This window comes from Myotis nattereri, assembly GCF_964212035.1.
Source record: "Myotis nattereri genome assembly, chromosome: 1".
NCBI classification, from domain to species: domain Eukaryota; kingdom Metazoa; phylum Chordata; class Mammalia; order Chiroptera; family Vespertilionidae; genus Myotis; species Myotis nattereri.
In genome coordinates this window covers 223,954,932-223,967,255 of record NC_138075.1, presented here as the reverse complement: position 1 = coordinate 223,967,255, position 12,324 = coordinate 223,954,932, and positions in this window count along the sequence as shown.

The following is a 12,324-nucleotide window of genomic DNA, read 5'->3' as shown; positions in this document are numbered from 1 at the left end:
AGCAAACTACTGTATATAGAGTTCAAAACCACAGTTATAAGGTTACTCAAGAATATTCTAGAAACCTCCAAGGGACTTAGTAAGACTTTCAAGGACCTTAGTGAGAATGCCAAACACACGGAAAAGGACCAGTCAGAAATTAATCATACACTGACTGAAATAAAGAACAAGGATTCAATAGTAGAGGAGAGGATTCTGAGAATCAAATCAGTGATTTGAAATTTGAGGAAGCAGAAAACACCCAACCAGAAGAGCATAAAGAAATAAGAATCCAAAAATATGAATATAGTGTAAGGAGCCTCTGGGACAAGTTCAAGTGTACCAACATCTGAATTATGGGGGTGCCAGAAGAGAGAGAGCAAGAAATTGAAAACCTATTTGAAGAAATAATGACAGAAAACTTCCACTATCTGGTGGAAAGAAATAGATTTACAAGTCCAGGAAGCACAGAGAGTCTCAAACAAGACTAACCCAAAGAGGACCACACCAAGACACATCATAATTAAAATGCCAAGGGCAAAAGACAAAGAGAGAATCTTAAAAGCAGCAAGAAAAAAGCAGTTAGTTACCAACAAGGCAATGTCCATACAACTGTCAGCTGATTTCTCAACAGAAACTATGCAGTCCAGGAGTGGCAAGAAATATTCAAAGTGATGAATAGCAAGGACTTACAACTAAGATTGCTGTACCCAGCAAAGCTATCATTTACAGTTGAAGGTCAGTAAAGAGCTTCACAGACAACCAAAAGCTAAAGGAGTTCATCACCACCAAACTAGTATTATATGACATGCTGAAAGGTAATCTTTAAGAAGAGGAAGAAGAAGAAAAAGAAAAACATCAAAAATGTGAACAACAAAATGGCAACAAATACATACCTATCAACAATTGAATCTAAAATTCAAATAAATGAATAAGAAATCTAATGAACAGAATAAACTGGTGAATAAAATAGAATCAGAGGCATGGAAGTGGAACAGACTGATAATTCTCAGAGAGAAGGAGGGTTGGGGGAGCAGGGAGAGGTTAAACAAAAAATCTTATATGCATATATGCATTACCTATGGACACAGACAATAGGGTGATGAAAGCATTGGGCAGGGTGGGAACCAGGTGAAGGGAGGCAATGGGGAGAAAAAAAAAGAGGGACATCTGTAATAATCTCAACAATAAAGATTTTTAAAAATTAAAAATTAAAAAAAAAGATGAGAGCAAAAATGATACTAAGGCTGGGTGTTCATTTGACTCAGCCACTCACTGGCTCTGACTTTGGGCAATTTAACACCTACAAGGCAAGATTCTTCTTTCTGAAATGGGGAGCAATTCCACAGGTGGCTGTGAGGTTTAAATTATCAGATGCATGTACATCACCTAGTATGTTATCCAGAGCTTAGCATCTACTTGATAATTACTCTCAGCAGTCTGGAAAAGTCAGCTGTTTAGAGTGAAAATTCATAGACTTGTTTCATCCAGACAAGGTTTTTCAGGGAGTTGCAGGACAAGAGAGAGGGGCTAGGGGGTATGTTCTAATGTAAGAAAATGAGAGGAGAAAGAGAGAGAGAGAGAGAGAGAGAGAGAGAGAGAGAGAGAGAGAGAGAGAGAGACTTCAACATTCTTTTCCCTTAGGAAGTTACCACATTGAAGAATTTCTTAGCAAATTCAGTACAGCCAGTTTTTCTTTTAGCATTAGAAAAAACACCTCATTTATTTAGCTGGGTGTCATGCAAGGTAACTGACTAAAGTTTAAGGACATATTTTACTTAAAAATACTTATCTTTAGGTACTGCAACCTCAGCGCAGCAAAGAGCTCCTAACATGAGAGAGAACACAGTGCAATGGAGGTAAATCCCAGCCCTGCCACCTACTAGCGCCGTGAGGTAGGACAACTTTACATTAACCTCTGTGTACCTCTGTGTTTTCATCTGCACAATGGAAGTAACGATTTGCCACCGGGCTGATGCGAGGACTAAATTGTTCAGGGTGTACAAAATGCTTAGAACTATGCCTGACATGGAGTAAGTGCTACAAAATACTTATGCTACAAAAAAAAAAAATGGACTTAGAGAAACAAATGGAAACTGGTTGAGGGAAGAGCAAAGCATATCTGCATCCCTGCTCTGGGCATGTTCCCATTCAGTAGATGGCAGACAACTGGGCCTACTCTATTAAATCAATCTTCTTTTCCCGCTTCACCCCATTTCATGACCTGCAGACAGGCACCTGGAACGGATTAGATGTACAGGAGATTCACTGGTGGAATGACTTGTAGGAGCAGGAGTGGGTAGGGAGAGCATTTGGACATGAGACAGGTCAGACACCTGTGAGAGGAAAGAAGGAAGGGAGGAAAGGAGGGAGGGAGGGAGGGAGGGAGGGAGGGAGGGAGGGAGGGAGGGAGGGAGGGAGGGAGGATGGACTAGGAAGAGCCACAGATTACAGAGCAGTTCTCACAAAGTCTCAGCCAGGCCAGGGGGCATCCAAAGAAGGCACTGTCTGTTAGAGGAACCCTGTGTCAGGCTCCAGCGCACCTGCCAAGCTCGGATGTTGACTAGGAGGAGCCCAGGGGAAGCACAGCCTTGGCGCATTCGGTTGTGAGAAGTCCAGCAGCTGCCCTCAGCTGAGCTCCCTGAAGTAGGTTCTCTTGAGGAAGGTCTGGGTGGCACGCCCCCATGCCTGCCAAAGCCCTGGGATTTCATTTATGCAGGTGAAATGCACACAGAATGTAATGTCTGCTGAACACTTTGTTGGACCATCATTTGAAGAGATTCGCTGGGAGGTGGACACTACACTGGGTGTTACTACACTCCTTATTATTGTTTGGGGACCAGCCAGGAAGAGGCAGCTGAAGCTAGTGGCCCTCTGATGGGTCCCATCCATAGGGAAAGTCAGTGCATTGCTGGTGGCATGTGTCTGGGAACTAATTCATTGAAACCTTCCTGGATTAGGTGTTTGCTAAGCATGGACTCCAGTGATGAGCAACCACTTTTTGCATGAAGGCAAATTCAGGAATAATATGTATGTATGTATGTATGTATGTATGTATGTATGTATATGACTATGTGTGTGGGTGCATGCATGAGGGAGGTGTATTTAGAAACTGTATTTCTTTCATTCAAAACAAAAATAGCCTTACTGGGTTCCACATACAATACATCTATTCTTGGAACTTAAATTACCTATTTGATTGAATAGAAGAATGTCATTAGAAAAGTTGGCATTGCTTTTTAGCCACCAAATTTGTAACATTCAGACTTCTTTTAAAGCATCAGTAATAAGGTAACTTTCTAAGTTTTCTTCTTGAAATGAGATCACAAGTAAGATTCCAAAACTGGGCAGCCCCAGCTGGCTCTCCCCTGTGCGCTGACAGCATCTCTACTGTACCTGGCACTGTAAAGGCACAGAACACAAGGACTCAGTGCCAAGCCGGGGAGGACACAGACTGCTGAGTGAACAGACAAGGACAAAACAGCCGGAACGAATGTTTAGAAGTCCTCTGGGAATTCAGAGGAGTGAGTCACAGATAATGGTTTTGGGAATGTCAGTGATTAGCTGCGACCTCCAGACAGCCGGCTCTGCCTTGACAGGCTGCTGCACACACTTGACAGTCAGCTCTTTCCTCATCTCACTCCAAACCTTGGCTTCCAGCTTAACCTTGGCTCTCCCAGTGCAGACGGAATCAGTGTGATCCTTGCCACCCCACCCCTGAGTGATACCATCATTCATTCACTCATCCATCCTCCACCCATCCTTAATGAAGGACATAGGAAGCACGGAATGCACTTAGATCACAGCTTGTACTAACACCAGGTTCCTTACATAATAAGTATCTATTCTGTCATATTAACTTGTAATATTAGCCAACTCGGATCCCTTTGGGAATGAATGGAAGGATAAAGAAGGTGAATTCCAGTAATTACAAAGGACCTTCTTTCTCAGCTGCATGTTGCCCAGATGGCAAGGTTGAAAGAGAAGGAGGTTGCGTCATGATTCTCAGCATTGACCACATGTATGACCTGGACGTGAACCTCATTTTTCTCATCATTATCTGAAAAGTAAGGATAACACATCTTGCAATGTTATGTATTAAATCATATACGTGGAAGGCAAAGACTATTGGCAAAGTAAAATGAAATGTAGAAAATAAATGTATACATATGCAAAATGGAAAGTTAGACTTCTTATCTTTTGGATGTAGGACAAACCCCTTCAACTAATGTAAGGTGGGGGGAGGGGAGAGGGGAGGATAATTACTATTCTCATAATAAAGAGGTGAGGATATCCCCTGAAGCTCATGCGGTTTGACTGCAGAAAGACTGGGAACCAGGCACTCAAATTGCATTTGGACTCATCCCTTCTACTCTTCTCTGTTATTTGGGTTCAGATTTCTCTTTTTTGGTGCTGACTGTCTTCCTCCATTGGATGGAAAACATGGCAACCAGCAATGTTGGAGCTGAGTTCTATGTCTTACAGCTCCAAGTAACAGAAAATTACTGATTAAGTATCAAATTCTCCAAGTCCAAAAATCCTAAGGAAGGGACTCACTGTTCCTGATTAGAATCAATGACCATGCCAAGACCAATAATTGATGACCAGAGAGATAGCATTCCTTGAATCTGGGCCCACTCCTGACACAATCAACTTTATCAGAAGATGAGTACACATTTCCTTGGCATCTCCCACCAGAGGATAAGAGAAGGCATAAGTCCTAGAAGAAGGCAATGCTGTTCCTAGAAGTGAAATACGCTAGCCAGATATAAAAGGGGTCAAAATACATAGGCATAAAATACCTTTTTTAATAAATTAGATAATTAATTACAGGAGGTATTTAGCAATATTAGTTAATTACAGGAGGTATTTAGCAATATCTATCAAGATTAAATGTATATAACCTTATGTTCACTAATTCTACTTCTAGCCATTTACCCTAAAAATATAACACATATACACAAAAAGAGATTAATTAAAAGTTTAACATATTCAATAAATATTTGGTGCATGCTGTGTGCCTATACTGTTTTAAAAGTTGGAATAATAGTTGTAAAAGAGAGAAAAGTTTTGTGTTCTTATATTTGAGTGGGGAATACATAGATGATAAGCAAGTGATTGGCCCTTGGCAATTGTTTATTAAGCATTCTGTCCAATTTCAATTTTTGGGCTTCACAATCTCACAATATAAATGTGTTTTCTGTTTATGCTCAGGGAGTTTTCATTATCTTCAAAGCCCCATTTGTGATACCGTATATACTTGCAATTGGAAATGGTATGCGGTTATGTCTAATTTTTGATGGAATTGTACACTTTACAAAGAGCTTTCATATCTACCATCTCATTTCTTTCATGCACCAAAACTGGCTTAGGTAAAGGCAGGCATCATTATTATTTTGATCACACTTGAATCTCCAGAACCAAGCAAAATGCAAGGTATAAAGCAGGCACTGAATAAGAATTTGTTTGTTGAAGAAATAAAAATTAAAAGATATGGCTGAGGACAAAGAGATACTTGGGTAGCATAGCAAGTCATCCAACTCAAGACTCCCAATTCTTGGGCTTTTCCAGCTACACTGTGTTTGCAATTTCTAGAATCATCTAATCATAAGATTTTGATTACCCCCATTTGATATGGTAGCTGCCATTTCTTCTAAAATGGAGGACCATGAAGTTTTGCTTTTTCATTTTTAAATAAATTATTAGATATTTTGTTGATGGTTGAGTCACAAAACATGAACTGCTTTTGCAAAACCTGAACTGGTAGCAACTAGAGCTCCAAGTACAGAGTGGAGAAAGGAGTGTTGGGAACACTCCGATCTAAGCCTCATGAAAAATCTGAGACTTGTGCTGTAATTTTCAGCACATAGGCGTGTCTTGGACCAGTCGCTCTGCCTCTCTACGAAATGAGGTGATTGTTCTAATTGAATGTTAATTCCTTCCAGCACCAAAATGTGATGATGCGTCAACATTTTAGTCACACCTGCTGGATAATTATGGACATCCAGGTCTTGTTTTAGTTGATGCTGAAGGACAGGCATACACATTGCAAAACAAAGTCATTTCAAACAAAGCACTGTTAAGTGCTTTGGGCTCCACAGACGCAAACTTAATTAGGACGAAGAGCAGCATTTACTCTTTTACATGATGGAATGAGTCAACAGAGGAGAGATTGTTTGGGCCCACCCTCTTTCTTAGAGAAGTAAGACTCCTCAAATGCTATGACATAACTTCACAGATATCCAGGTAAAGGCAATGGACATGGACTCTAGAGAAGGAAAGTCTGTTCTTAGGCAGTGGTTTTGTACTGAAGGTCGGCTGACAGAACCAGTCCTCAGACAGGATATTACATCATTAGCTACATCCCTCCAGATCAGAAAGAATAACAAACACGCAGTCTCCTCACCTAACTTACATGACACCCTTTGCACTGGAAAGCGAATGAGCAAATTCCAGCCTCTGCCCTGAATAACCTTGAATAAGCCATTTAATCTGGCGAAGCCTCAAATTTCTAATCTACAAAATGAGGATAATAATATTTACCTTCCGAGATGTAAGTCACAAAAGTATTTAAGCACCTGGTAGGGTTCTGACACCAGATGGTGAATAAACATATGGATGTACCTCAGTTGAACCATTCACCTATTGAAGGATATCTAGGCTGTTTCCACTTTGCCTATTATAAGGAAAGTGTCTTTGAATGTTCATGTATAGGCTTTTATGTAAACATAAGTTTTCATTTCCCTGAGACAAATATCCCAAAGTAGAATTGCTGGATTATGTGATAGTTGTATGTTTAGGTAATAAATAACTTGCCAAACCATTTCCAGGAGTGGCTGTAGCATTTTACATTCCCACCAGCAACAAATGCATGAGATCAAGTTTCTTCACATTCTCACCAGCATTTCATATTGTCCCTGTTTTTCATTTGAGCCATTCTGATAGCTGTGTAGTATTATCTCACTGTGGTTTTAATTTCCATTTCCAGAATGGCAAATGATGTTGGACAATCTTTCGTAAGTTTATTTTCCATCTGTTTTTCCTCCCTGGTGGAATATCTGTTAATGGATTTTGCTCATTTTGTAATGGCATTATTTGTTTCTTTGCTGTTGAGTTTTTGAGACGTTTAGATATTAGTCTTTTGTCAGATAAGTGGTCTTCAAATATTTTCTCCAAGTCTGTATCTTGCCTTCTCATCTCTTTAAGAATATTATTCCCAAAGCAAAAGTTTTTAATTTTGATGAAGTTCAATTCATCCACTTTTTCTTCTATGGCTCATGCTTTCAGTGTTATGTCTAAGAACTCTTCACCCCACCCGAGGTCACAACAGTCTCTTCTTATGATCTCTTCTAAAAGATTAATGATTTTGTGCTTCGTATTTAAATATATGATTCATTTTGAACTAATTTTTGTATAAGGTATGAAGCTTGGGTTGAGGTTCATTTATTTGTCTATCCTATATAATAAAGAGGTAATATGCAAATGGACTATCACGCCCTCGCACAAGATGGCCACCCCCGTGTGGTCAAAGTTGGCCACCACAAGATGGTCGGCAGGGGAGGGCAGTTGTTGGGGACCAGGCCTGCAGGGGAGGGCAGTTGGGGGCAATGGGGCCAGCAGGGGAGGGAAGTTGGGGGTGACCGGGCCAGCAGGGGAGTGCAGTTGGGGGCAATCAGGCTGGCATGGGAGGACAGTTGGGGGCAACCGGGCCAGCAGAGGAGCAGTTAGGCGTCAATCAGGCTGGCAGGGGAGTTATTAGGGGGTGATCAGGCTGGCAGGCAGAAGTGGTTAGGGGCAGTCAGGCAGGCAGGCAGGCAAGCAGTTGGGAGCCAGCAGTCCCGGATTGTGAGAGGGATTTCCGACTGCCAGTTTAGGCCCGAGGGGTCCCAGATTGGAAGGGTGCAGGCTGGACTGAGGGACAGTGCACAAATTTCATGCACCAGGCCTCTAGTAGATTATAATTGTCCTAGCACCATTTGTCCAATGGGTTATCATTACTCCATTGAATCTTCATCTTTGCCAAAAATCAGTTGGGCAATATTTTGTGGTCTACTTATGAATTCACTCTCCAGTACAATCCATTGGTCTTTCCACCAGTAATATGCAGCCTTTATTACAATAGCTATAGAAATCTTGAAACTGGGTAAGGTGATTCCTCATACTCCAGTCCTAATTTTTACATTTGTTTTAGCAATTTTAGGTCCTTTGCCTTACCATGGATTTCCCCTTCATTTCTGAAGGATATTTTTACAGATCTAGAATTTTGAGTTGATAGTTGTTGTTTTTTTCTTTCATCACATAAAAATTGTTGTGCTGCTTCTTTCTGGCCTCTGTGATTTTGGATGAGAAATCTGTTGTTATTTGAATGGTTTTTCCTGTATAGATATTACATTATTTCTCTTTCACTGCTTGCAGGATTTCTCTTCATCTCTAATTTTTACATGCATGACTTGTTTTGACATGGATTTTTGTTGTTGTTGTTGTTCATCCTGTTTGATGTTCTCTCAGCTTCTTGAATCCATAGGTTTGTGTCTTTTGCCAAATTTGGGAAGTTTCCAGCCATTATTTCTTCAAACACTTTTTTGTCTCAACCTCGTCCCCCTCTCCTCCCAGCTTCGGTGACACAAATGTTAGGTCTTTTGTGCTGGCCACACAAGTTCCCGAGTTTCTGATCATTTTTACTTGAGCCTATTTTCTTTCATTATTGGGACTGGGTAATTTCTATCCTTCTTTCTTGCGGTTTACTGCTTCTTTCCTCTGATTGCCCATTCAGCTGTTGAGTCCATCCATGGAATTGTTTATTCTGGTTATTGTATTTCAAAGTTCTAAAACTTAAGTTTCTGTATAACTTCTAATTGTTTGCTGTGGTTTTTATTTTTTAATTTGTTTCAAGCATGTTTGTCATTGCTCATTGAAGCATTTTTATGATGGCTGCTTTAAAATCATGCCAGCTGAATGTAAGGACAGAAAAAAAAAGAATTAGTGAGCTGAAAGGAAGAACAATAATTACCCAATCTGAATAACAGACAACAAACTGAAGAGAGACAGACAGACAGGCACTCGGAGACCTGCATGACCATCATAAAAGCTTTAACATTTGTGTCACCAGGATATGGAAAAGAGAGGAAAAGGAGGGTAGAGCTGAAAAAGTGGCTGCAGACTTCGAGCATCTCTGTTATGCCGGTGTTAGCATTCATTGCCTTTACTCACTCTTGTGGAAATTTCCCTGGTTCTCTCTGTGATGAATCATTTCATCCTGAACCTAGACATTTTCGGGGTTGTATTAAGAAACTCCAGATTTATTTCTATCTTGGCTACCTCTCTGTAGTATTGCTCTGTCAGGGAAAGTGGGGTGTTGCTTCATGATGGCCAGGTGGAGAGAGAAGCGCAGGGTCCTCTTGGCCTCTGTTGACACCTAAGGAGGGCAGGGGCTCCCCAGAACTACTGGGAGAAGTGGGAGACCCACTGCCTTCTAGGCCTCCTCTGACCCCCTGACCTGGAGGATTAAGAGTGCCCATTATTCATCCCCACATGTCCTCCATTGTTACCACAGGACTTGTATGCTGCATGACCACTGGATACTGATAAAAGTCTTTTGTTTTAAAAAATATATATTTTTATTGTTTCAGAGAGGAAGGCAGAGGGAGATAGAAATATCAATGATGAGAGCGAATCATTGATCGACTGCCTCCTGCACACCCCTTACTGGGAATTGAACCCACAACCTGGGCAAGTGCCCTGACCTGGAATCGAACCTTTACCTCCTGGTTCATAGGTAGACACTCAACCAGTGGGCCACACCAGCCAGTGGTTGACTCTTCTCTAGGTCTCCGCTGCCATCAGCCCAGTAGGGAGAGGCAGGAGAGCCTCATTACTGCAGGCGCAGGTGAAAGTCCATGCTTCACACATGGTCTCCCCTGACACTGTGGATGGAAGGGAGAGCTTTGTGACTACTCAGCAGGACTGGAAGTCCTGGCTCCCTGCTCACCTTCTCTCATACCACCCTTGTTACATCCCAGCCAGAGTGAATCTCTAGGCTATCCACTTGTCTTTGCTGATACCAGTGAGGGTGAAGCCATGATTTTTCTGCAGTGTTTGGCTGGAATAGAGCTGGTGAGACTGCCCTTCCTTGGTCCTTGGGCTACAGACAGCAGGCTTCTGTTGGGGCCTTTTAAAAATATATATATTTTTATTGATTTCAGAGAAGAAGGAGAGGGAGAAAGAGATAGAAACATCAATGCTGAGAGAGAATCATTGATCAGCTGCCTCCTGCACACCCCCTATTGGGGATCAAGCCCCCAACCTGGGCATGTGCCCTTGACCCTTCAGTCCGCAGGTTGACGCTGTATCCACTGAACCAAACCAGCTAGGGTTGGGGCCGTTTTGTTTGTACCTGCTGGCATTTTTAGTGCTCGAGCTTCTCCAGATCCAATTTTAGAATATATGAGCCAAAAGAACACCCAAGGACCTCACCATATTATTGTCTCGCAGGTTCCAAGTTCCTGGCAATTTTCCTTCTTCTCTCCAGCTTTTAGATATTCTATATTCATTTTAGACAGAATTTCAATGATTGTTAATTGTTCTTAGTGGAAGGAATAGGGACAAATCATCTATTCCATCTTCATGGAAGCAAAAGTTTTGCATATTCTCTTTTAATAACATTTTATTGTACAATTTTGAGTGACATTAAATAAATGTTAAGACTAGAAAAAAACTTCTTATAATTTTTACTAATATTAACATTGTAATTACAGGTGAGATTAAGATTTGCAGGCAATATATCCATATCAAAGGCATGGACATGTCCAGCCACTGATCCAAGCTAACGGCTATCTTGGTAGGCAGACTGATAACTGCCTATGGGTGTGTGTTTTGCTGGTGCTAAGTAAGCCATCCTTCCTCAGATAAATCTTCTCTCTGGCTAGTGGATAGCCTTACCAGGCTTAAGCTTTATCTCCTTAGCTTATGTCTATAATGCCTGCTGAAATATAAACATCCACGGAGAATGCGTGCTATTATTCTAGACACCAGTAGTGCTGCAGGCAATGAATATTCACCAGTAAAGAGGAGCAAAGAGATGCTTAACGGAACTAAATAGATGTGAAGACAGTTCACCAGGTCTCTCCAATATGTTCTTGTACACACACATACACAGTCACACACATGCATCTCTGACAACCAAATGAACAAACAAAAATACCCAATTGAAAGGGCACTTTGGATTATAACTACTCTATTGACAATGGCTCGATGTGTTGAAAAGGTTACAAGAGGTTGGGTGCAATATGTCTTCCCCGCAAGCCAGAGGAGAGAAGGCTTGGTTTCAGCCATTCAGGAACCAATCTCGACAAGTATTTATTAAGCACTTACTATGTGACAGGCACCACATTACATACTAAGGATAAGAATTTATAAATCACTTCTCTATGCTTTTTCTTATTTGATGGCTCATATGCCAGAACAATGGTTCAAGGAAATTGGCTTTCTTTATCATATATCTGTATTGCATTTTAGAAACTGCTTTCCTTCCCTTATCTCAACCAATTAATTCTTAAAATAAAGTAGAAACATTACCTGTTATTGCTCATATTTGACAAATGAGGACAGTGAGGCCCAAAAATGTGAGTGTCTTTCCCATAGTCCTCCAACCAGGAGAACTGGAGCAAAGTCATTTATTTATTTATTTATTTATTTATTTACCCAGAACATTTTAAATTGAATTTATTGGGGTGACATTGATTAATAAAATTACATAGATTTAAGGGGTAAACTCTATAATGCATCATCTGTATATTGTATTGGATGCTCACCACCCCAGGTCATGTTTCTTTCCATCACCACTTATTCCCCCTTTACCTTCTGCCTTTCTCCACCCCATTTTCTTCTGGTAATCACCATACTGTTGTCTGTCTATGAGGGTTTTTTCATTTTATTGCTTAAGCTCTTCATCTTTTTTCACCCACCCACCTCTAACCCCTCCCCTCTGACAGCTATGAGTCTGTTTCTGTTTTGTTTGTTTGTTAGTTCCTTTTGTTCATTAGATTCCACATAAAAGTGAAATCTTATGGTATTTGTCTTTCTCTGGCCAGCTTATGTCACTTAGCATAGGAGAGCATTATACTAAGTGCAGCAAAGTCTGAAATAGTAGTCTTCTCTCTGTATGCCCAGGACACATTGTAGACCACACCTTGATCCTGCTCAGCTCCTACAAGCTGTTTCTCCCAAAAGATCTGTCAATCTTTTATTAAAATCCCATCTTATGATTATGGTCAGTTTTCTAAAATTTTTCCACCAAACCAAAAACTCCACGAGATGGAAACATTATCATTATAATTCATTATAATT